A 27,109-nucleotide genomic window follows, 5' to 3' on the forward strand; every position below is an offset into this window, starting at 1 on the left:
AGGAGAGGGTTGGGGCTTCTTCCATGGCGGAGGCTCTACTAAGGTAGTCAGCCACCTTGTTGCGTGTCCCTGGTATGTACTCCACGTCATACCGGTGCTCCAGTAGCTTCAACGACATCTTGGCTATGCGAGGCGTGGCAGTCGCATGTCCACTCGAGGTTAGCACTTTGACCAGCGGCTTGTGGTCCGTCTGCAATCAAAATCTCGTGCCCCACAGGAACTGCCGGAACTTCCCCATGGCCCATACCACCACTAGCATTTCTTTCTCAATTACACTAAATTTCTGTTCTGTGGGTGACAGAGTCCTGGAAGCAAAGCTGAGGGTCTCCACGGTACCGTCTGTTCTCCCCTGTGCGAGGACTGCCCCCAGACCCTTCTCACTGGCATGTGTCGTCAGTATGGTCTGTCCCATGGGGTCATATCCTTGTAATGGCACCGCTTGACTTATGTTCCTTTTCAACTCTTCAAATTCTTTCTGCGCTTCCTCGTTCCACTTGAACACTGTCTTGTCTCTTATCAGCTGCCTCAGGGGATGTGTTTTAGTAGCGAAGTGCTGAACAAACTTGCTATAATACTCGGCCATCCCCAGGAAGGATCTCACCTCCTCTTTACCTTCGCGCGCCCTGGCCTCACAGATTTCCTTTACGTTCTCTTTTTTTGGCGTTATTCCGTGTTCTCCTATTTCGTGTCCAAGGTAAGTGACCGATGTCATTCCTAGTCGACATTTCTCTCATTCTGCTGTCAGGCCTGTTTCTTGTAGTACACCCAGCACCTTGTCCAATTTCCTGTCATGGTCCTTCCGGTCCTTCCCCATTACCAAAATATCATCCTGAAAGTATTGGATGCCCTCGATGTCCTTGAACAGACGATGCATTAGCTTTTGGAACACCGCTGCAGCTGAGGCAAGACCAAAAGGCATCCTGCGAAATTGATAGCATCCAAAGGGCGTTATGAAGGATGTGAGTTTCCGGCTTGTGGGGTGTAGGTCTATTTGGTGATAGGCAGATGTAAGGTCGATAGTGGAGAACCACTTTACTCCTCTTGTTTTGGCCAGCATTTCTTCTATGCAGGGTAACGGGAATGTTTCCACGATCAGGCACTTATTAAGTTCCCTGAGGTCCACGCACAGACGCACCTTGCCATTTGGTTTTCTTGCCACAACCAAGGGCGCCAGCCACTCCGAACTGTCTATGGGTTCGATTATTCCCTGTTCTTCCAGTCTACGCAATTCTTGTTGTACTGCTTCCTTCACTGCTAGGGGCACATTCCTAACCTTGTGGGACACTGGATTGGAATTCTCCTTGAGCAGAAATTTGTGCGAGAACTATTCTAGTTTGCCGACCTTCCCTCCGAACACCCTCGGGAAGTCCTTCTTTAGTTTCTCCAGGTCCGGCCAGCTCTCAGGGACTGTCATCAACACTCGAATGTCTCCTCCAGGGTCCAGTTTTATCCCCAAGTCACCTTGATCCATCCAACCTAAAACCGATGGACCTTTTTCTGCCACATACAGCTTGCACTCTGCTGTAAATGTAAATGTCGGAATTTGTAAAGCGCACAGCTACCTCCACCGGAGGTGTCCCGGCGCTGTCCGTATACCGCTTAGGAACCCTTCCTGGCTTTCCTGGGAATTGTCCACTCCTGGGCACCCCCCAGGTGCAGCCAGGCATCCCAGCGCTTTTGGGGCCGTTGTGGAGACTAAGCAAGCTATTGCCCAGAGTTGCAGCGTGGGACCCATGATCAGAACAGGCACTGAGGCGAGAATATCCAGTCAGTGGAATTAATGAGCCGGAGACCCGCCGAGGCGGGAATCGAACCCTGGTCCCTGGCCAGAGCTCTGCATCAAGGTCTGCCTGCTCTAACCATTGAGCCACACTTCTCCTGTCCTTCCTCTGAATTCAAATGTTAGAGTCCTGTACCCCACCATGGGGATGGGGGTGTTCAAGTGTGTCACCGGCCGTATGTCTGGTGGTTCCAGTCTGGGTCCTAGGCTGGGCTCGAACTCTTCCTCCAATACTGATTTTTGGATGATGGTGAAAGGGGAGCCCAAGTCTATCACAATCTTGATTTTCACCCCTCCTATTACCATGTCGCATTGAGGTTTGCGAGAACGTTTGTTCCCTATTCCCAGCACCTGCTCCTCTATACACAACACATGGTCATCGTCATCCAGTTCGTCCTCTTCTCCTTCTGTGTTACGTACTTCACTACCGGTCTCTTCATTTTCCTGCGACTCACTTTTTCATAGTGGCCCAGTAGGCCACAGAACATGCATTTCGCCCGGAATGCCGGGCAGCGTTTATCCTGGGCTGCGTGGTTCGGACTTCCACACCTGTAGCACGTGGACTTGTTTTCCATGGGTTGTTTCCTTGTCTGTCCGATTTTTTCCTCCCATCTGTTAGTCCCTTTGCGTCCTCCTGGCGCAGTTCTATTCCTTGCTAAGGTTCCGAATCTTCAATTCTGTTCACCATGGTCTTCAGGGTGGATTCCCTTTTCACTGCTTTGGCACATCGTTTCGACAATTCCGCCTTCTTTACCATGGCTATGACTTCTTTCAGCGTAGCTTCTCCGTGTGCCCATAGTTTATCTTGCACAGTCCTGTTGGTGGTGTGCATGACAATTTGGTCTTTTATAAATTCGTCATGCAGAGCTCCATATTTGCACGTCATCGCTAACCGTCGTAGAGCAGCGACATAATCATCGATGGTTTCTCCTACTTCTTGCTTCCTTTGCTGGAAATTGTAGCGGTCGATGGAGACACATACAGCTGGGCGGTAGCGATTGTCTAGATCTTCTAAGGCATGCTTGAAGACGTCGACATACGCTGGTGGTCTGGTCGTGGGAACTAAGTTCGTGAAGACTCTTATCCCCTCCGGGCCCAGAACGTGCAAGAGTATCCTTCTTCTCCTCGCACTGGTGAAGGGTTCCCCGTTTTCATCTTCCAGGGCCTCAAGATAATTTTTGAAATACTCCCTCCAGTCTTCCCACTTCATCTGGGGTTCACACGGTTTGGGCAAGAACGGGACTGGCGCAGTGAGTGACGACGTCTGCATCTTCATTCTGGCCTGTTCTTCCGGTTCTGCTCCCTGGTTTCTTGGGCTGCCGGGCGCGCTTGCGTTTCCACCTTGCGTCGGGTTCGGTCGGGGTTATCCTGCACCCCCTTCTCTGCGGTCTTCTAGTTCCACCAAGGTCTCTGTGGGGTTTTATCGATTGGCTCCGTGCTTCACCCCCTTGGTTCCCGCCTTCTAGCCTTGTGCATGTTGTAGGTGCTCTCCGCCTGTTTGCGCTTCTGCCGCGCTCTCCCTGCGATCTTCCTGCGCCCTCCTGGGCGTTGTTTCTTCCCTCGTCGTCCCCTGCCAGGGTGGGCTATGTGGGGTGTGTTTCCCTCTTCCTTGTGCTGCTCTTCCGTTTTTTTTTTTTTTTTATTTTTTTTTATCTTTGTGGGCAATCCCAATCCTCGTCGCCACTATAATGAGGCCGTTTACATGCAGGAATGAGGAGGCAGACTCAGTGCTCTGGGGAAGGCCACTTTATTAATTGGCTTGTGATCGCGGGAGAGCGCCAAGCGTCCTCTCCGCTCCGATCCGCGGTCTCTCCTTGCGTGCATGCGCACTCGCTCTGACTGGGCGTCTTCGCGTGTTGCGTCATGACGCAACGCGCGAAGACTAGAGCACAACTCTACAAGTTCCTCACCCTGGATACTTTTTACACTCTGCCACATCCCTCGAAGGCAGAGTTCTTCAATCTGTGGAGCGCGACGCCATCTCAGGGGTGGCGCGCACTCCCTAAGATCTTTCCTTTCAGAGTCTATTACTGCCCCAGAGGCGTGCAAGTCTTCACCCCTTCAAATGGAGTCTGTTTATTGTCGAGCTCCGGTAACTGAGGGTTGGAGGGGGAGGGGGAGTGAGGGGAAATAGATAAGGCACGGACTTGTGCTTTTGTGATGAGGAGAGCTAACAGCCTTCCCAGGAGGGGGTTAATCGGTAGAGCTGGGATGCTTCAGCTGCAGTGGGAGGCAGGGTCTCCTCTGCTAAAAAAACGAAAGCAAACCAACAGGCAGTCCTGTTCCTTTGTGTTCGCTTTCATAGCAGAGGAGACTCCTTGCTTCCCACTGTAGCTGAAAGGACAGTCTTTACTTGCTTTCAGTTTTAGCAAAGGAGACATCCTGCCACCCAAAGCAGCTGAAGCATTTCAGATCTACCAGTTTAACTCCGTACTGTGAGGAAGCTCTTTGCAGAAAGGAGAAAAAGTTTCTTTTAAATGTGCACAGGCAGGCAAAGTTTCTTTTAAATGTGCACAGGCAGGGCAGGCACCGCAACACCCACAGGGCTTCAAGTTACCAAGAGAAAAATGCCAGCCATCCATGTGTTTTTTAAACAGCATGCACATTGCTTGTCTTGACACCAAATATGCTTAAAAATAAATAAGTGCGTATACATTTGTAATGTGACTTTTCTGTCTTTGTTCCGTTTTATATTTTATTATCAGTCATGGACCATTCAGGGAGCCCTAAAACACAATTAAAAGTGCTACTATTTATATTTGCTGTTCAAAGTATGCACAGACAAGTGCTGACAATACAGCTTTAGGTGCCTATTTATTTTTGTACCAATTGGGCCATCAAAATAATGAGCTGGCAACCCTAACCATAAAACTGGAAGTTTGTTGAAAGATCAGCACATTTATTTCTTCCACCTTGATCCATGGTTAATGCCATAATAGCAATAGTTTAACATATCTGAAACCCTACGCTGCCGTCAATAACCTGCTGAGTTACTTCAAGTGTCTGGGAATGCACCCTGCATTCAGACAACTCACTCCTCATTCTCGCTTTTCACTTTCATGCTCACTCTGCACTCACAGTGATGACAGTGCACTCACAGCGATCACAATGCACTCACACCATTCACCCTCTCACCCTGCACTCACACTCATAACCTTTCATTCACACCATTCACCCTACACTCATAGTGATCACAATGCACTCACACTGATAACCTTTCATTCACACCATTCACCCTGCACTCACAGCAATCACAATGCACTCACAGCGATCACCATGCACTCACAGTGATCACCATGCACTCACACCATTCACCCTGCACTCACAGCGATCACAATGCACTCACACTGATCACCATGCACTCACACCATTCACCCGCTCACCCTGCACTCACAGTGATCACTCTGCACCAGTCACAATGATCACAATGCACACACTATAATCACCATGGGATGTATGACGATACGACGCGGGCTATTACCACACGTACCGTTACAACGCGTGTTTTACAACGCAAGTCGTTACCACAACTTGCGCTGTAGGGTACGGACTTAGGAATAGTTTAATTTACTATTCCAACACCAGTCCCCGTGGATAGTAGGGAAGGTGTTGGAATAGTAAATTAACTATTCCTTGTCCTTGAGCGCCCTCCAGCGCAAGTCGTGGTTACGACTTGCGTTGTAAGAGACGTGTCGTAATGGTAGTGCGGGGTAACATCCGCATCGTAAAGGATGTTCCCCTCACCATGCACTGACCCTGATCACCATGCACTGACTCTGATCACCATGCACTCACACCATTCACCCGCTCAACCTGAACTCACAGTAATCACTCTGCACTCACACTGATCACCAGGCACTCAAACTGATCACCCGCTAACCCTGAACTCAGTGATCACTCTGCACTCACAGTGCACTTGTGCTGTTCACCCTGAACCTCACCCTGCAATCACACGAGCACACTACTCACTCTGCACCAATGAAACACTTCACTCACATGTCCCCCTTACTGCTCAATGTGCATACTCACTCAAATAAGACCATCACTAACCATACATTAATTTGTCCCACTCTGCACTTACATCCGCACCCAAATTCATATGGTCACCTCACTCACCCTGCAGTCACTCCTCTTACCCTACTCCCACACTGTCGCATCGCTCAACGTGCACTCACATGGGTACTTCTGACACCCGCACAGTGCACAGGTTTAATGTGCCTGCTACAAAGAACGTGTACCATGCAGATCAAAGAACTGAGTGTGGGTAAACTATGAGTAGCGCGATTAAAAAAATTAAATGTTTACCAGAAAGGTGCTATAGAGAGATGAGGTGCACTGTTGGGGAGTGGTAGTGTGGAAATTCATGGAGGAGGAGGATATGGGGAAGGGGCACCAAAACAGACTGTTGCACTATGTGCGACCAGTGTTAGTCCCAGCCCTGGATGGGAGTGTTAGCCCCCCGAAGTTCGGGTCTTGTTGCGCCCCTGTACACAAGTATGGGCATGTCGTGCCCCATCAAGGTTTTCCTCCTAAATTACAAAAGGACATATTTACATGCACTGCAATCCAGACTTTCAGGGGTTCCCTTGATAGAGGCAGCTCTGTTTTTGCCCTGATGGCCTGGAATAATTCCTAAACAGATTCTTGTAAATACTGTTTTGTTTCATTTCTTTTTAATGTGATTGATATGAGAGAGTCTATTACTATTTGCAGAGAAATGTTTTTGTTTCATGCAATTCTAGATCAAAACGGGTCCACACATTTATGTTGGTGGTGTTATTACTAATCTAGGTCAGGTGTAAAACAAAGCATCCTAGTAAAAAGAATGTGCGCACATTTTATCTTGGAAAATTGTGTTTTGAGCTGTGTAATAAACCTCTGTCATTTCACCACACCTAAACACAAACCTGCAGTTTACTAAACACTCTAATTATGTAAAACATTATTTGCCGAATATGGTCCGTGATATGCACATGGCAGACAATTATGTAGTGTACCAGATTCCAGAAATTTCTGTAAGGTGGTGGGGGGCCCGACATCTAAAAAAATTTAACTGGGGGGGCTCAGCCTACAAAAGTTTGAAGACCTCTGCTCTAAGGAAGAGGAGCGACTTCCACCCAAAAAGAGCATTGTTGTTCTACTTTGACTGGACGAAAGTGTTCCCGGTGGAAGACCAACTCTATGTTGGAGTGAAGAAAGGAAAGGCCGTGCAGAAGCGAACCATCTCCAGATGGATTTTGCTCTTCATTAAGGTCTGCTACGCATTGGCCAAGAAGCAACCCTCTGAAGGTTTGCGTGCTCAAGCCAATGCTACGACCACTGCGTTAGCACTCGAAGTTCAAGTCCTGGACATCTGCCAAGTAGCAAATGTGGGCGTCTCTGCTTGCGTTTTCCAAGCACTACTGCCAGGACAGTCAGGTCCCTCTGGACGGACACTTTGTCAGCTCAGTCCTGCAGGATTGTTATGTGTAAAATTGATCCGCAGATCCACTTCTGGGGAGGTATTGCTTGGGTATCTATTCTAAAGTTAAGGGCTCTGTTGCTAAAATCTCTGTCAGATGAACAAGTTACTTACCTTTGGTAACATCTATGTGGTAGAGACCCTATCTAGCTGCATTTTCCTTACCGACCTACCCACTCTCCCCACTCTCGCATCAGAATTCTAGGGACAGGGCTGTTCCCTTTTCAGATCCCTAGTTTTCCACACCAGTGGTTAGTTTCTTTTTGTCGCTCTGCACTGCTGCTGTGGAAAGTTGCCCAAAAAAATCTGTCGGCAGCATGCTGGGATGGCGCCTATAAAGGCACCGCGCACACCATTTCTGGTGCAGACGACGCCAAGCGGACGTGAACTACACCATCTACCGGCATGCATGTGTATGCTCACATAAAATGTCTTGATCAAGTCTGACGCCTGTGGATAATTGTAAGGTAGGGAAGCGATGGCTAGATAGAATCTCTACCAGATAAGGCATCACCAAACGTAAGCAACATGTTCATCAGAAATAATAGGATGTTTGTTGCATGTGCCCGCTCTACAGTTTCTTCCTCATTAAAATGGCCATCATGTGCCTCATAAAGCTTTTGACATCGTGAAAACCAGCGCTGTCCATTTTTAGGTCACGCCTGATCCAGCTCATGCGCTGGTCTGGCCGAGCCATTTAGTAGCTGCTTTAAAAAGTGCTACCAAAGCTGCCACCAGCTTACTGTCACGCACATCGCGCATCCCTAGCATGCTTTAGCGCGTCATCGTGATCGCTTTTTATTTCAGAGTGATCGCGATGACTTGCGCTTTCACGGCCGTGCGGTGTTACTTTTACTGCCGTGCGGCCAATGCTTGTTTTTCTTTACCATCCGACCTTAGTTTCCCCGAAGTTTCAACGAGGTGCTTTGTAATTTACTCGCTCGCATGCGCATAGAGGCAGGCTTTGATCGCTCCGAGGTCGACAGGATAATTAGCATGTTGGCTCACCCAGGAGCTCCAATTACAAACTCCTAACCAGTAAAACAACTCTGTGAATTATGCGATGGGTCACGGATTGTAATAGCAGCTGCCATCGGGGCTGACCCAGGCTTTGATTGCTCCAAGGTCGACAGGATAATTAGCATGTTGGGTAATAAACAATATTACAGCACAGCTCGCGCTGTCTATCTGTACTGTGAGTAGCGGTACCATATTCATCTCACTTTCCCTGACTACCTACCTAGGTAACTGCAGACATTTGCCCTTCCCATCTGACCTAAAATACCTTGAAAGGTCGTTGAGGAACAATGCGCCATACTTCCAGATAAATGGCTACCACCGATCAGTGTATAGATTAGTGTATATATTTTCCACCTCTTGTAGTGTAGTTCCTATATTCCCAATAGGTTCTGCGCATTGGATTGATATATCCTATAGATTAGACGTAGGACGTAGGTCTGAGGTCTACTCGGTCTCTATCGAATATACTAAACAATAGTGAGTGCCAGCTAGCTCAGAGGTCACTAGAAACTTTCTCGAATTCACAAGAAGGGATTCGTTTCTGACAACCGCATAAACATGACAACTTTGTTTCCCAAGAATAAGAAATATATCTCTCAGAGTCGTAGAAACAATAGATAAGATTCACTCAGTCAATTGTGCATGCTCCGTTTCAACAGAGTTGTAGAGAAATAGAGAGACGGGCGTTTTCAATAAAAAAGGTTTATTGAACAGTCTTCTTTCTCATACAAGAAAAGTGAACTGCTACAATCATTATGCAGACTGCAAAGTATAATGCGTACAGCGAGAATAGTATTGTAAAATAATACTGTAAAAGCATTGTATGGTTTCTAATCCATATAAAAATACATACTTAAATATACAGGCTAAAAGTACTCAACTAGTGTTTCTAAAATACGCCTACCCCAATGTACCTAACCTAAGTCTAGTAGGTGGGAAGAAGTAAGTATTGTGTAGCATAGGTTACGTTTTTCTCTGCCAAGAATCTACCAAAGGTTTCTCTAGGTTCTAATCAGCTCCTTACCTTGGTTTAGAATGAAGGAGGTCTGGTATCTCTGCCTCGGGACTCGATTTCCCAACACCCCGCAAGGGGAGCTTGGAAACACTGGATCTGGATTCTCTGCAGGAGAAAGGCAGCCTCTTGATCAGTGCCTCAGCTGGAGAGTCGGCTTCCTTCTGCACTTGCTGTAGCGAGCTGCGTCGGGCAAGTAGATAGTCGAACTGCTCCGAACCACCGTAGTTTGCCATAGCAAGTGAAGGCATATTTATACCTTGAAGGTGTTTAGGAATGCCATAGCTTGACGTAAAGTCGGGCATATGAACGTCAGGAAAGAACCCCTAGGGAATAGTTGTTCTTTGCAAAGTACATGAGTTCTTGGACAAATCAATATTCAAGCAAGGGGAAGTTCCCTAACTGCTTAAGCCAATTTTCCAAGAAATCGTTGTGACGTTTGGTACGGGTGGAAGTAGCCATGCCTGTATTTGGGTAGCATGGGCTATGCCTAAATAAGGAATTGATTTCTATGCCTATATAAGGGCAATGTGAATTGTACCTATACCAGGGCATGAATCGGGAAAATTCACTCTGAGCTCTAAACGCCACACAACACTCTTACCAAGTACCAGCACTTCTTCGAGAAGGAAACGCGTAGAAGCGAGTCATTTCTACTCAATTTCCTCACTCACTCACCCAGCGTCGCCAGAGGCTTTGGCAGTCCCCGCACTTCCTCGCGAACCAAGCGCTTAGAAGCGGCTCATTTCTAAAAAGAAGCTACTCACGTTCCTCACTAACGCACTTACCCAGTGCTTTTACCTTTCCCCGCACCTCCTCAAGCAAGAAGCACTTAGAAATGGCTCATTCCTTAAAGGACACTACACAAGCTCCTCGCTCACGCACTCACCCAGGGGCTTTGCTCCCCATCTCTCACTCTTCCTTGAGCAAGTAGCACTTAGAAGAGTTGCTCCCCAGTGCGGCCATAGGCATCTATCCTTACCTGTGCCGGCTGGCAGTGTGGTGCCCATTCCGCAACTGGGACACGCCCTGCGCCGTCTGCACATGGTTCTGCGGTGCCATGCTGCCCATGTACAGGTTGTAGCGGTGTGGGTAGTTGGCCACCGGGGCCCCCGCCAGCAGCAGCAGGGCACAGCCCCAAATCCACATGAAGCGAGCGGCGGCAATCCCAGCCCTGAGATCCAAGAATAGCACCTCCCAAACTTCTAGGCACTGCGCAGTTGGGCAGGAGAAATCTCACACGAGGGCCACCCTCACGCAAACATTTTCAATCGTAATCCTGTGATGTCCTCCCAAAGTAAACAGAAATCACAAGCTCCAACCCAAGTACAAATCTGACCTCGAAGAGCCTGCGATGCGCCTCGGACCACAAATCATGCACCCATGCTGCACTTTGAATACTTCACCCTCAAAGATTATTTGTTGCACTTTAAATGGATGCACTGTGTCAGTAGGTAAAGGACCTGGCTCCCTTCTCACAGCACTTTACACGAATACACCGTTCGGCACTGTAAGTGCACCTATGTCAGCTAAGCGTTATTCAGAAACGTATTTAGACATACACCCAGCAACCCTTTCAAAGCACATTACCCCCAGGTCCCTCCGTCCTCGACACCTTCATAACAAAGTTAGATAACCCATCTCACTGACAGAAAAAAAGAACGAAGGAATGCTGGACCTACCCTCCCCCTCCCGCTGGGAGTACATAAGCGTACTGGTCCCAGCATTCCCTCTGTTCTTTTTTTCTGTCTCTGACAGAATAGGACGTGTTTGCTGCTTACCAGATTCTTCGGTGGATTCCTCTTCCTGGTCCGTGTCTCCTGGCCTGCCGGGCTTGCTGGGAGTCGCGTTGATGGGCGCCCGCTCCTCCAGGATTCCTTCCGGGTTGCTGAGCGCGTCTTCCTATGGCCAGGCCTGTTGGAGGACGCGCGGTTGCGCCTGTTCTGGGGGCCCAGGGGCTGCGCCGGGCGGTGCTCCTGGTCCCCCTGTCTGACTTGATGGCGTGATGGCAGGCTACCCTTCTGGGATACTCCGGGGTGGAAGGTGGTGATGCCTGGTGATGCCGAGGTTTGTATTGGTGGGTGGGAGGAGCACTCAGGGTTTTTTTCAAAAGTTTAACAATAATACTGAAATGTTTCTGATATTTTTTGATATTTTTCTCTCAGCGTGCTGCTAAGGTAGCACGTTTGTCTTATCCGTGCCTACACTAGAAACTTATCTTAAGTGTCTGAGACACTTAACCTCAGCGCACTGTCGCTCTGCGCGGTTGTAAAGCAAACACTCCGCCTTAAATTTTTTTTCCAATAAACACAATTATTTTGCTTTCAAGAATGTACTTTTTATCGTAAGATTAACCACAAATGATTCGGTAACTTTTCCTCAGTTACATAATGCTTTCATTCAAAGGTTTATACAATACTAGAAAATTCACATTGTAACATTTTCAAACAATAACAATAGATGACTTTATCATGATGCCCAATGCATTTCAAGCTCTGACGAGCTCTTCCTCAGGGGCCTGTGGAGTAAATTATACGTGTAAGTTATTCTATATTGAAACAGGAAACACTACATCACTATGTACAAGGTGTCCAAACATTGAAAACATGCTTTGCAGGTTAAAAACACACATCACCATCACCTCGGTGAAAGCACCTCACCGTGCTGAAAGAAACCCAAAATCACGAGGAAACAAACTTACTACGCCGTAGTCACATAAGACTTCAATCTAAACCCTAAACAAATGTGGGAAACAAATGAAAGACCATGTGAAATGCTGCTTTCAACTATCTAATAGTCCAAGTGAACTGGCTGGCCGGTCACACAATTCTCTCTTACCTTATGGTGAACGCTCTGTTCAAACACGTGGGGATCTGCTATTACGGAGATTAGATCTGCGAAAACAAACCATGCCACTTAACCCTGGGTTTCAAAACCTCGTGACCAAGTATCTGCGTAAACAGAATATTAAGAAACCCCTTACCGGATTCTAATGGGCTGCGCTTCAAACTTTTCTCCACTGCTCTACAATACTCCGTGACTGCTGCACAATGTGCCGACACGCTGTGTACATTGCACCGCGGTCTTCCTCAATCCACAACGGGACGACTGGGGGTATAAACACTGAAAACAGACTAAACTAACCAGCTAAATGTCACTAGAAAACGGGCGCCATATTCAAAGGGTCAAAAACGACTCTATATTCACACGAAAATGCCTCAAAGAGTGAAAAATTAAATAAACAAAAATAAATAAAACGGACCCTTACAGGGGACAGTGTGTGTTTTTTTAAAGCATGGATAAAACTCCTACTTAGCATCATTTTCTTTCTATTCTATGATGATCATGACATTTTACACAAAAAAGCAGACATCAAACTGAAACAGTCTACAGGGTGAAGAGACTCATATAAAACACGATAAATCTATTTTTTCATTTAACCCTTTGGGTTCCTGAGTGGCCAAAAATTTAATCCAATGAGTTTCTCTTTGGAGGAGGGATCTGGAAAGATCAACCCCCTCGTGGACTTTCACCACTTCAAGAATGGAGAACTTGATCTGAGCTATGCCATGGTTGTTGTCATTCCAATGTTTTGCCAGATTGCTTTTAACGTTTTTGTTTCTTATTGTGCTTTTATGTTCAGTTATTCTCGTTTTGAGTTTTCTCTCCGTCTTACCTACGTAAATTTTCCCGCAGGGACACTTGATGTAATAAATTAAATTATTTGAATTACAGTCTCCATTGTAGTGCAGCTCAATTGCTTTCCCAGTTTGTGGATGGTGTAAAGTTTTCCCTGTGATCACATTGGAACAATGAACGCAATTCGCACATTTCTTCATCCCTCTGTTAGACACTGCTCTGTCTCTTACCGGAGTCTGCAACAGTTCTTTAAGGTTCTTTGACCTTGTGTATGCGAATATTGGTTTGTTATTGAAAATTCCATTAAAATCATCCTCGTTGCTTAAAAGATCCCAGTGCTTGTTGATAATAGTTTTCAGTTTTTGAGAGGAAGTTGAAAACTTAGATACAAACACGTGCCTGTCCGTGGTCTTTTTTGGTTTCTGGATTAGTAAATTCTCCCTACTATTTGAATCTACCCTTTTTTCCGCTTTTAGCAGAATTTCATCAGGATAACCTCGTTCTTTGTAGCGTAGATGTTGGGTTCTGAGGTTCTCTTTCAGATCTTCCTCTTGAGAGCAAATCCTTTTAATCCGCATGTATTGCGATACTGGTAAATTGTTCTTTAGGTTCTGAGGGTGGAAGCTGTGAAATAACAATGAATTGTTCACATCAGTCTCTTTTCTGTACACTTTCGTTTTTATCTGGGTATCCTCAATATTGATCAAGACATCTAGAAATGGCAGTTCTTTGTCGCTGATAACATGGGTAAATTCAATGCTGTCTACATAGTGGTTCAGTCTTGCAATTTCAAATTCTAGACTCTCCTTTGTGCCAGACCATAGTATAAATATATCGTCTATAAATCTACGATATAAAATTGCATGTTCGTTCCAGACGGTGTTCGTGTAAATATGGTCGGCTTCAAATTTGGCCATGAAGGTGTTAGCATATGCCGGGGCCCCAGCAAATCCCATGGACGTACCGTTCTGTTGAAGATAAAACTTTGATGACCATTGAAAATAACTATGATACAAACAAAAATGTAATAGTTCCAAAATGAAAACTTTTTCTGCCTTTACGGAGGGTTGTTGGAGCAGAGCCCATTCCACGGCCTCCATTCCTGCTTGATGAGGGATAGAAGTGTACAGCGACTTCACGTCGATAGTACACACAAGAATGGGACATGATATTTGAGTTTCTTTTAAAGTCACTAAGAAATCATTGGTGTCCTTAATGTACGACGGCCATTTTTGTACAAAAAACTGTAGAAATTTGTCAATGTATTGACCCAATGGTTCAAATACCGTCCCACAACCGGTGACTATGGGACGCATTGGTGGATCTAGTAGATTTTTATGCACCTTGGGGAGCATATAGAGACGTGGTCTTCTGGGAAATTGTACTGTCAAAAATTGTTTGGTCTTCGCTGAGATATGCCCTAATTCAAGGGCTTTTGTCAGAATATCATTGAGTGCGATTTGTAGATCTTCAATGGGGTCTTTGTCCATCACTATTATGGCGCCTCCTTTATCAGAAAGCTGATAAAGGAGGCGCCATAATAGTGATGGACAAAACCATGTACAACCGAAAGGTAGAAGAACATGTGGCTGACACTTCCATTTATTTTGAGTTGGACAAAGACCCCATTGAAGATCTACAAATCGCACTCAATGATATTCTGACAAAAGCCCTTGAATTAGGGCATATCTCAGCGAAGACCAAACAATTTTTGACAGTACAATTTCCCAGAAGACCACGTCTCTATATGCTCCCCAAGGTGCATAAAAATCTACTAGATCCACCAATGCGTCCCATAGTCACCGGTTGTGGGACGGTATTTGAACCATTGGGTCAATACATTGACAAATTTCTACAGTTTTTTGTACATAAAATGGCCGTCGTACATTAAGGACACCAATGATTTCTTAGTGACTTTAAAAGAAACTCAAATATCATGTCCCATTCTTGTGTGTACTATCGACGTGAAGTCGCTGTACACTTCTATCCCTCATCAAGCAGGAATGGAGGCAGTGGAATGGGCTCTGCTCCAACAACCCTCCGTAAAGGCAGAAAAAGTTTTCATTTTGGAACTATTACATTTTTGTTTGTATCATAGTTATTTTCAATGGTCATCAAAGTTTTATCTTCAACAGAACGGTACGTCCATGGGATTTGCTGGGGCCCCGGCATATGCTAACACCTTCATGGCCAAATTTGAAGCCGACCATATTTACACGAACACCGTCTGGAACGAACATGCAATTTTATATCGTAGATTTATAGACGATATATTTATACTATGGTCTGGCACAAAGGAGAGTCTAGAATTTGAAATTGCAAGACTGAACCACTATGTAGACAGCATTGAATTTACCCATGTTATCAGCGACAAAGAACTGCCATTTCTAGATGTCTTGATCAATATTGAGGATACCCAGATAAAAACGAAAGTGTACAGAAAAGAGACTGATGTGAACAATTCATTGTTATTTCACAGCTTCCACCCTCAGAACCTAAAGAACAATTTACCAGTATCGCAATACATGCGGATTAAAAGGATTTGCTCTCAAGAGGAAGATCTGAAAGAGAACCTCAGAACCCAACATCTACGCTACAAAGAACGAGGTTATCCTGATGAAATTCTGCTAAAAGCGGAAAAAAGGGTAGATTCAAATAGTAGGGAGAATTTACTAATCCAGAAACCAAAAAAGACCACGGACAGGCACGTGTTTGTATCTAAGTTTTCAACTTCCTCTCAAAAACTGAAAACTATTATCAACAAGCACTGGGATCTTTTAAGCAACGAGGATGATTTTAATGGAATTTTCAATAACAAACCAATATTCGCATACACAAGGTCAAAGAACCTTAAAGAACTGTTGCAGACTCCGGTAAGAGACAGAGCAGTGTCTAACAGAGGGATGAAGAAATGTGCGAATTGCGTTCATTGTTCCAATGTGATCACAGGGAAAACTTTACACCATCCACAAACTGGGAAAGCAATTGAGCTGCACTACAATGGAGACTGTAATTCAAATAATTTAATTTATTACATCAAGTGTCCCTGCGGGAAAATTTACGTAGGTAAGACGGAGAGAAAACTCAAAACGAGAATAACTGAACATAAAAGCACAATAAGAAACAAAAACGTTAAAAGCAATCTGGCAAAACATTGGAATGACAACAACCATGGCATAGCTCAGATCAAGTTCTCCATTCTTGAAGTGGTGAAAGTCCACGAGGGGGTTGATCTTTCCAGATCCCTCCTCCAAAGAGAAACTCATTGGATTAAATTTTTGCCCACTCAGGAACCCAAAGGGTTAAATGAAAAAATAGATTTATCGTGTTTTATATGAGTCTCTTCACCCTGTAGACTGTTTCAGTTTGATGTCTGCTTTTTTGTGTAAAATGTCATGATCATCATAGAATAGAAAGAAAATGATGCTAAGTAGGAGTTTTATCCATGCTTTAAAAAAACACACACTGTCCCCTGTAAGGGTCCGTTTTATTTATTTTTGTTTATTTAATTTTTCACTCTTTGAGGCATTTTCGTGTGAATATAGAGTCGTTTTTGACCCTTTGAATATGGCGCCCGTTTTCTAGTGACATTTAGCTGGTTAGTTTAGTCTGTTTTCAGTGTTTATACCCCCAGTCGTCCCGTTGTGGATTGAGGAAGACCGCGGTGCAATGTACACAGCGTGTCGGCACATTGTGCAGCAGTCACGGAGTATTGTAGAGCAGTGGAGAAAAGTTTGAAGCGCAGCCCATTAGAATCCGGTAAGGGGTTTCTTAATATTCTGTTTACGCAGATACTTGGTCACGAGGTTTTGAAACCCAGGGTTAAGTGGCATGGTTTGTTTTCGCAGATTTAATCTCCGTAATAGCAGATCCCCACGTGTTTGAACAGAGCGTTCACCATAAGGTAAGAGAGAATTGTGTGACCGGCCAGCCAGTTCACTTGGACTATTAGATAGTTGAAAGCAGCATTTCACATGGTCTTTCATTTGTTTCCCACATTTGTTTAGGGTTTAGATTGAAGTCTTATGTGACTACGGCGTAGTAAGTTTGTTTCCTCGTGATTTTGGGTTTCTTTCAGCACGGTGAGGTGCTTTCACCGAGGTGATGGTGATGTGTGTTTTTAACCTGCAAAGCATGTTTTCAATGTTTGGACACCTTGTACATAGTGATGTAGTGTTTCCTGTTTCAATATAGAATAACTTACACGTATAATTTACTCCACAGGCCCCTGAGGAAGAGCTCGTCAGAGCTTGAAATGCATTGGGCATCATGATAAAGTCATCTATTGTTATTGTTTGAAAATGTTACAATGTGAATTTTCTAGTATTGTATAAACCTTTGAATGAAAGCATTATGTAACTGAGGAAAAGTTACCGAATCATTTGTGGTTAATCTTACGATAAAAAGTACATTCTTGAAAGCAAAATAATTGTGTTTATTGGAAAAAAAATTTAAGGCGGAGTGTTTGCTTTACAACCGCGCAGAGCGACAGTGCGCTGAGGTTAAGTGTCTCAGACACTTAAGATAAGTTTCTGATGCCGAGGTTTGTCCCACCTTCTCCTGCTGGGCTTCTTCCCCGGTTCTGTGGAGGTGCTGCTGGCCTTCTTCCTCTCTCTCGCCCCTGCTGTTCGTGGTGTCGTTGCAGGGGCTGGATTTGTGGAGGTTGGTGTTGGACCTGGTTCCTCCTCCGGTGGCTGCAGTCCTCTTCCCTGCCCAGCGCTGGTGTCTTGGGTGGCGCCTGGGCTGGCTCTTAGGGGCAGGTCGCTTGGTGTCATTCCTGCCCCTGTGTTGAGTACCGCGTAGCGGTTTCCGTTTTTCCCAGTTGACTCGCACTTGCCTGCTGCTCTGGCTGTGTGTCTTGTGCTTTGTATGGGTTGGCCTGGATGTTTTTTTCCCTTTGCAGGTGCCTTGCTGCGCGCGGGAGTCTCCTGGAGATGCCGGGATTTGAACCCGGGGCCTCATGCATGTGGTGCATGCGCTCTGCCACTGAGCTACATCCCCGCTGCTGTCCTCCTTGGCGCGTCGGCTCCCGGGGCTGCCTCCTGGTGCTCTGTTTCATGGTTTGGGGTGATGGTGTGGCGCTGCGGCCAGGGCGTCTGCCGACGAATGCTGGGGCTCTAGTAGCCACCTTCGCCTCGAGTGTGGTTTAGGAATGTTTTCATTTCCTCTTGGTGGGGGTTTCCGTTCCTGCTTTTCCTACTGCTGCCTCTGCTCCCTGCTGCTCCCAGGGGTTGGTTGCCCTGGTCGAGTGTGCCTTCGGTTGGGTCTGTGCTTCCTGTGTGGGCTCCATCCTGGTGCTCTTTGGGGCAGTCTCTGCCCCGCCTTCCGCCTTGGGTGGTTGTGTCTGTTCGTGTGGTGCCATTCTGCCCGTGTCTATGCACTGGCCGTCTGCCTCCGGGTGCTTCTTGTTCATGTGCCTGCGGCCCTGCCGCCCTGCCTGCACCTGCTCTCGTCTGCTCTCCACTCGCTCGTGATGGGGTGTGGTGCTGCTGTACTGGATTCCCTTGCAGTCGGTCACTGTAGTTCCGGGTTCGGTGCTGGTCGTTGCCGCTGGATCCTGGGCTCCTCTCCCTTGGTCTCCATGGCCTGCTCTCTCTTTGTTCTGCGTGGTCGGGCGTGCTGGGGGTATTCTGCTTTTTGGGTCGCTTCTTCCTACCTGGTTTTGGCGTGGGTTCCTGTCGCCTAGGTGGTGGCTGGTTCCTTTTTTGGCTGGCTGTGCTTGTGCTTGCTTTTGGGTTCCCTGTGTTGTTGGTGTCTCCCTGCCTGCTTGCTTATGCCTTGCCCTCTGTTCTTCTTTCCCTGCCGTCCTGCCCTCAACCCCCCGCCCCGGGTATGTTTCCGGTGGGGGGGTTCGCCTTTTGGTCCCTGGGGTTCGGGCCGCTGCTGTCTGGGTCTGGTTGTCTTTGCTGCTTCCTTGTCCCGGCGTGCCGCCTGGGTTTCCTTTTCTGCAGTTCTCCGGGTTGGTGGCCTGTGGTCGTGTTCCCCTTTTCTGTGCCGGACCTGGGGGTGATGTCCTGTTACTTACCTGTAATCATGTGTGGTCGGACCGGGTTGGTCCCTGCCTGACCTACTGGGGCTGCCGGGTGCTGTTGGCTTCTTCTTCCATCTGCACTTGGGTGTGTTTGCTCCCCAGGTTGTTCTGGTCTCGGATGGTTCCCGTGCCTGGGTGTCTGCTGGGGCTCTCCGCTCCTTGTCGGGCTCTGTTTCCTTGTCTGGGCTCTCTTTTGGGTCCTGGCGGGGTGCTGTGCTGTTGTAGCGGCATCCTACTGGGTCCTTCTGGGGTCCTGTGGATCCTGGTCTGTGGGCTTCCTGTTGGTCGGCTGGCCTCGGGCTGTGCCTCCTGGGTTCTTTGGCTGTGCTGCCCCTTTTTGGGCTGCTGTTGGGGGTGTTTTGCCGATGTTTCCTGGTGTGGGTCTGTTTGGGTGCCCCTCCCCCACCCTCTGTGTTTGGGGTGCGGTTCTGTGGTGCTCTTGCCTCTGTGGGCCTCTCCTCCGGGAGTTTTCCTGGTGCTTGGCCCTCTGCCTTTCTGCTTCCTCCTGATTCCGCTTTGGCCCTCCGTCAGGTCCTGCGGTGTTGTGCTGGTGGTTCCCGGTTCCGGCAACACAAGGTATACCTGTAGTCTAAGAAATGTGTCAGTAAGCATAAGTGGAGTGTCTCTCAAAATTTGCCACAAGTGAAAAAGTTAAGGGGGAAGGGGAGACATCCCTTAAGGATAAGAACCCTCACTCACCCGAAGGTGACATGCTTCATCATTTGGGTCCTCCTTACCAATGCTGAAAACCTAGTCAACACTGGGAGCTACTACTTCGGGATTACTTAAGGAAGGAGCTCAGAGATGTTTTGATTGGTAAGGAATAGGATGATAATCCCATATGAGAGCTGTAGGGTGTAGTGAGGTGTGCAGCGCTGTGAAAAAGTGGTGACGTTAAAACTGCCTAGGTAGAATCACAGAAAACTACTTTAATTATGTGTTATACCTGACAGGATTAAAAGAGAGAACAGCACAGTGGTATTGATTTAAAACCACTGTCACTCAGTGGTCAACATGTTTCAGCCTCTTGATCACTAACCGTGTATCAGCGGCTTTCTTCAGGACCAGATTGATTAAGTGATAATGCTGCTGCACTGTTAAGTGTAAACCATATGAAATGATAATAAAGATTATTTATACAAAACCGGTATTCCTGCTTGTCTTGTCTGTCAGGTCATACCCAGGTATCCTCAAATGTAGGATATTCCTGCCTCACCTCTACCTGGCAGACTGCTCTGGAAGGAGGCCCCGCTCTATCCGTCGGTACCTCGACACCCTCGAGAGCCAGTCCCGGGAAGTGGATCCCGGTTCCTCCTGCCCTTTGTTTTCGTCTGGGCTCTGCGTGGCCTGCTTCTGGGATTGTTGTCCCTGCCAGTCCTCCTGCGTGGTCGGGTTGCTTGGCTCTGGTCCTCGCTTCCTGGTTCCTTTGGCGTTTTTTGCCCTGCTTTTTGCTGTTTGCTTGGCTCCTCTCCGGTGTTGCTGGGTTCGTGCCTTCTGCTTGTGGCCTGGTTGCTGTGCACCCTGACGCTTTCCTTTTGTTCGCTGCTCCTGCCCTGGCGGTTTGCCTGGCCTGGGTGTGGGGTGGTGGGGCGATCCTTTGCCATGTGGGCGCCTCCTTTGTGCTATCTTCTGTGCCTGGTTTTGGGGCTGCTGGGGTTTCAAGTTTGCTCTGTGCTCCCCTCCTGCCTTGTTTTTCCTCCCTTTTTGGGGTTGGGGGTATCTGGGGGTTGTGGCCGGTGGCTCTGTGCTAGCCCTTGTTGGGCTTCTTTTTTGTTGGTTTCCGGTCTTGTTGGCCTCTCCTTGCTTGGTCGTTTTTCGGCTGGTGTCTGGGGGGGTCTCTGTGCGATGGTCTTTGGATTGGGCTCCTCTGCCCGGGCTGTTCTGGGTTTGGTGGCCTTCTGGGTTTTGTTGGTGGCCTCCTTCCCTGTGTTTTTTTTTGGTGTTCTGGGGCTTGTGGCTTTCCCCTTCCCTGTTTGTCGGTTTGGTTCAGGTCTCTTTGGGCCGCGATCCTTGGTTTGGGGTGGTAGGCCGGTTTTCTGGCCTGTGCTTCTCCTTCCTTTTCTGGTCTGGGTGCTTGTGTCTGCGCTCTGTTGGCCGTTTCTTTCTTTGGCGTTCTTGGGGGTTGTCTCGGTGTTTTCTTCTGGGACTGCCGGGTCCCGTGTGCCTTCCTGCTGGTTCTGGGCTTGGCTGTGTTCGCTCCTGGTTTCTTCTGTTTTTGTCGGTAAATCCCTGGGCTCTTTGTGTCCTGGTGGTTTGTTGTGTTTTTGGATGAATGCCGGGGTTTGCTTTGGTATTTCTCACTTTGTTATGAAGGTGTCTAGGACGGAGGGACCTGGGGGTAATCTCCTATTACTTACCGGTAATCTTCATTACTCCGGGTCCCGTAGTCCTCGACACCTTCATGGATTCCCTCCCTCCCTCCCGATCTGCCGGCCTTCATCCATGGCTTGGTATTTCAGAGGGAATGCTGGGATCAGTATGCTTATGTACTCCCAGCGGGAGGGAGAGGGTAGGTCCAGCATTCCTTTGTTCTTTTTTTCTGTCTGTGAGATGGGTTATCTCACTTTGTTATGAAGGTGTCGAGGACTACGGGACCCGGAGTAATGAAGATTATCGGTAAGTAATAGGACATTACTCATTTGATTTACACTTTACATTCATGCACTCATTCAATTTACGCTTGTGCACAATAACTGGACTTTAAATCCATACACCCCTGTCAGTTTGTATGTACAGATGTCGCCTGCACTTTAACACATTCTAACCGTAAACATTATACTAGACACCGCCGCTGTACTTCGGATTCACACGTTACGCGGTACGCTTTAGGTTTGAATCCGAAGTGCGGCGAATCCCTTTTCTTCCACTGCACTTTAAAGGAATTTTCTTCAGCTAAAGTCTCCTTAACTACCCCCGCGGCACATTGAGTTCACATCCACTCTGCACTTTGTTATGTATTAATAGTTTACCGAATGCATTTAGGATTAACCGCCACTACTTTTTCATTATTTGCTCCACGTTCACTATTTTTTTCTCCGTCTTCAATTTTTGGGGAGAGAGAGTGTTAGAAGGGGCAATCTCCGAGGGCCAGGTTGTGCTCACCCAGACACCCCAAGATCCACCTCTCCCACGGAACTTGCCGAGTCTTGATTGTGAGGTCCTCACCGGGGAGGACTTTGGGTCTGGGATCGTACACACTGAGCTCACACCACACTACGAACAGACACTACACCGTTGGATTTTAGGAACAAGTTCTTTATATAAGCAAATAACGAAGGAAGCACTCTTATATACACAGTGGCCACAGGACCACAAAGTCTCTGAGGATTCGGGAAGAGGGAAGCGGGACAGTCTTTTAGTCTCTGGGTCAGTACGAGGCGTACCCTACGCACAGCTCTCAATCCTCAAGCCGGGGGGTACGGGATGGTGGTCGTACTGGTTGCCTCACCTTCGTCGAGTCGGCTCGGTCGTGATGGTGGTCTCGCTGGTCCAGCCGGACCAGAGTACTCCTCGAGCCGCGACGAGGTCAGCAGGGCTCGATCGGGAGGGGTTCGTGAGAGCCGCGACAGCGTCAGCAGGGCTCGGATGGTCTTAGAGGTCGAGCCGCGACAGCGTCAGCAGGGCTCGGATGGTCTTAGAGGTCGAGCCGCGACAGCGTCAGCAGGGCTCGGATGGTCTTAGAGGTCGAGCCGCGACAGCGTCAGCAGGGCTCCGATGGTCTTAGAGGTCGAGCCGCGACAGCGTCAGCAGGGCTCCGATGGTTCAGTTCCTTAAGGCGGAGAAGGAGCCGCGACAGCGTCAGCAGGGCTCAGAGGTTCCAGATGAGTCTTCTTAGGGTCAGCCGCGATCAGATCAGCAGGCTTCAGGTCCAAGATACAACTGCCCGCTAGTTATCAGGCGGCCCCAGTTATAGTCCTTCTACTCTTTGATCTCCGGACCCTCGCAGGCAGAGGTCTCCTGCCCGGGGGGCTGGTCGTTGGCGAGGTCCGGCGGTTGGCTCTTTTATCCCTTTGAAAGATGGGTCCGGGAATTCCCAGACGCCCAGCGGGTCTGGAGCCAGCCCTCGGGGAGGCCAGAGGGGTGATTGAACCTGGCCCACAGGGGAGGGCCAAAGGTGTGACAGAAACCAGCCCCTCAGGGGAGGCCGGAGGTGCCATCGAAACTCCCTGGCTTATCTCACTCGGGAGCCCTTTACCCCCCCAGCCGGGACTGGCGCGCCTTTGGAGTCTGGGCTTCGCTGGGGCCGGGGTCACGCTAGGCCTAGGGAGACAGGGATGTCGGGAAGGGAAGATGGCGTCCGGGCCTTGTGGGGCAGGTATGGTTAGGCGCTCGGAGCCGGGCGAGGAGCGGGAAAGGCAGGCCTGGTCAAGGTTCTCGGGGGATCTAGGCGTCACTGGGTAGGACGACCAGGCTCGGGTTGCAGGCTACACTAACGGGGAGGCCGCGCAGGGGACTCGGGGTACAAGCCTACGCTCACAGGGTGTGGAGGGACAGAGGTGAACCACGCCACGAGGCCGGGTCCAACAGAGAGGATATAGTGTAACAGCCCAAACTGTCGACTTTGAATCTGGGGAACCGGGTTGGAGTCTCAGCGTTGGCACAACGCCCTGTGATTCTGGGCAGAACACTCACTCTCCCTGCACCTACGAAAAATGAATGGGTTCTTGCCTATTGTAACCAGTGCTCATGTAAAGCACTCCGATACCTTCGGGTTCGGTTTGCCCTATATAAAACTGCAACAAAAAACAGTTCTTGCTGCTTGGACACCACTTGTCTGCTATGCAGGGAATCCATGCTTCAGGCCACACTCAACATCTATATCCTCTCCACCGTTACATTTTACATTGATTAGATGTACATTGTTGCACTTTCAATGACTATCCTCGCCCCATGCACTTTACACTAGTAGTTACGGATGGCACTTTGAAGAGATATACCCCACGACCTCCACAGAGCTTTGTACTGGTGGTTACAGGTGGCACAGAATGGACATCACCACACAGCCCTCCAACCCCAAAGACACAGCACTCCACATGATTATTATGGCGGCACTTTGAATATTCCTGCGTTGTTTTGGTTAAGGCGTGACTACATTTTTACTCCTCTCTTCAGACCCGAACTTTGACATCACACTCCACAACAGTCGGGGGTTGTGCTCACTTCGCTTCTCCCAAAGTTGAATTACAAGAAAAGGACGGTGCAGCCGACAACACTGATTAAACATCACAAAGTAAACAACAATCAAAGGCTCCGACCCAAGTTCAAATCTGACCTCGAAGAGCCAGCGAAGCGCCTCGGTCCGCATCTGACCTCGAAGAGCCAGCGAAGCGCCTCGGACCGCATCTGACCTCGAAGAGCCTGCGAAGCGCCTCGGACCCCATCTGACCTCGAAGAGCCTGCGATGCGCCTCGGACCGCATCTGACCTCGAAGAGCCAGCGAAGCGCCTCGGACCGCATCTGATCTCGAAGAGCCTGCGAAGCGCCTCGGACCGCATCTGACCTCGAAGAGCCTGCGAGGCGCCGCGGACCGTATCTGACCTCGAAGAGCCTGCGAAGCGCCTCGCACCGCATCTGACCTCGAACAGCCTGCGATACGCCACTGACCGCATCTGACCTCGAAGAGCCAGTGAAGCGCCTCAGACCGCATCTGACCTCGAAGAGCCTGCGAAGCACCTCGGACCGCATCTGACCTCTAAGAGCCTGCGTAGCGCCTCGGACCGCATCTGACCTCGAAGAGCCTGCGAGGCGCCGCGGACCGCATCTGACCTCGAAGAGCCAGCAAAGCGCCTCGGACCCCATCTGACCTCGAAGAGCCTGCGAAGCGCCTCGGACCGCATCTGACCTCGAAGAGCCTGCGAAGCGCCTCAGACCGCATCTGACCTCGAAGAGCCTGCGAGGCGCCACGGACCACATCTGAACACGAAGAGCCAGCGAAGCGCCTCGGACCCCATCTGACCTCGAAGAGCCTGCGATGCGCCTCGGACCGCATCTGACCTTGAAGAGCCAGCAAAGCGCCTCGGACCCCATCTGACCTCGAAGAGCCTGCGAAGCGCCTCAGACCGCATCTGACCTCGAAGAGCCAGCGAAGCGCCTCGGACCGCATCTGACCTCGAAGAGCCTGCGAGGCGCCGCGGACCACATCTGACCTCAAAGAGCCAGCGAAGCGCTTCGGACCGCATCTGGAAGCGCTTCGGACCGCATCTGACCTCGAAGAGCCTGCGAAGCGCCTCGGACCGCATCTGACCTCGAAGAGCCAGCGAAGCGCCTCGGACCCCATCTGACCTCAAAGAGCCTGCGATGCGCTTCGGACCACATCTGACCTCGAAGAGCCTGCGATGCGTCTCGGACCACATCTGACCTCAAAGAGCCAGCGAAGCGCCTCGGACCGCATCTGACCTCGAAGAGCATGCGAAGCGCCTCAGACCCCATCTGACCCGTCCCAAATTATACAAACCGAGAATGATTCACAGCAACAACAAAACCATTCAAGCACAAGAATAAAGCAATAACAAAATAACAAACAGTAAAGCAATATAATCATATTTAAGAAACTACAAATGAAAAATTAATTTCGGAAAAGACAACTGGTGACTAAAAGCAGCAAAGATTCAGTAACCATTCAGGATTGGCAAAGCAAAACGATGTTTACAGACCGGTTTCACATGCTCTCTGAAGATAACTACTGTCTGCAATATCGGGATGGGACACGGAGGGAAACGCGAGGAAAATATTGGCATTGGTTAACAGGACGCTCGAGCTCTGAGTACCTACCAAGGCCTGTTCTTTCCGGATCTGGCGAGTCTACTTCAGTAATTTCGTCTGAATCTCCCTTCTCTTTACTCCCTCAACACTGCTTTTCTTCTCCTCTGCTCATGGACTGGACAGAGATAAACCTCTCACTTCTCACTCATTTGGAGGACGTCACATTTCTTAGACTCATCTTCACAAGACTCCTAAACAAACATGTCGCCCACAGACTTCACTGCGATCAACAGCGCTGAAAACTTTACACGTCTTCCCCCAAAAATTCATCCATTAAATTCAATAGGTTCTCCCTCCCAAACCACCCCATCGCTGGAGACTCAGCCTGCACGTTACTTCGAGCAGCTGAGAGGCACCCCGTGTACTTACGGCCCGCGACCAGATGTCCATGGAGCAGACATAGCTGCACCACCAGCGGCAACAGCATTCTCGGCCTGGTGTTGGAGGGCCGCTCTCAGGCACATCTCTTCAGCGCTCCTCCTCCCTTCCTTTGTCCGAGTGCAGATAGGTCTGAAGAGCTACACACACCCAAAACAAGCATTAGCATAGCCAATAGGTCTTGCTATTGGGACCTTATAAGTATTTAGTTCTCTTCCAGGGGATACTCATTAATAGTCATAAGCACTGAATTATCTCCGCCCATGAGCGGGAACCCAGAACACATAACAATATACATATATATGTGTAAATATATCAAAAAGTACATTGTACTAAAATAATTATACACATATACATGTATAACAACCATAATATGCAACCTAACATATACACATAGGCTAATAAAGCCAACCTTACACATGTTCTGAAGCATGAAAATATGCTAAATATAAATGCAATAAACAGGCATGAGCCTAAAATGCATTACATAACCATGAAAAAACTTTTATTTTCATCAAAGAACCTGTTGTAAACAGTTATTAGCCTAAAAGGCTGCATATGAAAATTTGTCTGTGTACAGAAAATCAGACTGGCACCCTGCCTTTAAGGCCCCAGAGAATCTGCACACTTTGCATTTAAGGCCTCTAGGAGAACTCTGTTCCCATCATGCACCACAGGTGACAGTTAGGTCAGTTCTTTTTTCCGGCTTGTTCTGTGAGGAACCTGGAACTTGAGCTCTGCTCATTTGTAGTAATTTCTGTCAGAAGTTGGTTTTTTCTTGACATTTTTTGACAAATAGTACTTTGGTGGTGTTTATTACCTTTTTTCTGACTAAACTGTTGTGAATTTTTTAGTCAGTATGCCACCTTTATTTTATAAATGTCCTTCCTGTGGGAAGAAAATGGCAAAAACTGATCCACACTCTGTTTGTGTGGTGTGTCTTCCTGATACTCATAAGGTGGAAGATTGTTATCATTGCCTCAACCTTTCTAGTAGGACTTTAAAAGAAAGAGAGAAAATGAGGCT

General features: G+C 48.2%; 1 protein-coding gene and 1 non-coding gene across 3 annotated transcripts in view; one reads left to right on the forward strand and one right to left on the reverse strand.

Annotated features, from left to right (window-relative positions):
• LOC144762020 (uncharacterized) overlaps positions 1–27,109 on the forward strand; it is a 604,519-nt gene that overhangs the window by 121,889 nt on the left and 455,521 nt on the right. The gene's annotated exons all lie outside the window — the stretch shown is intronic.
• Positions 17,842–17,913, reverse strand: TRNAV-CAC (transfer RNA valine (anticodon CAC)). Its single transcript has one exon. It is a non-coding gene; the product is annotated as a tRNA-Val (tRNA).

Source organism: Lissotriton helveticus, chromosome 6 (assembly GCF_964261635.1).
Source record: "Lissotriton helveticus chromosome 6, aLisHel1.1, whole genome shotgun sequence".
Taxonomy (NCBI): domain Eukaryota; kingdom Metazoa; phylum Chordata; class Amphibia; order Caudata; family Salamandridae; genus Lissotriton; species Lissotriton helveticus.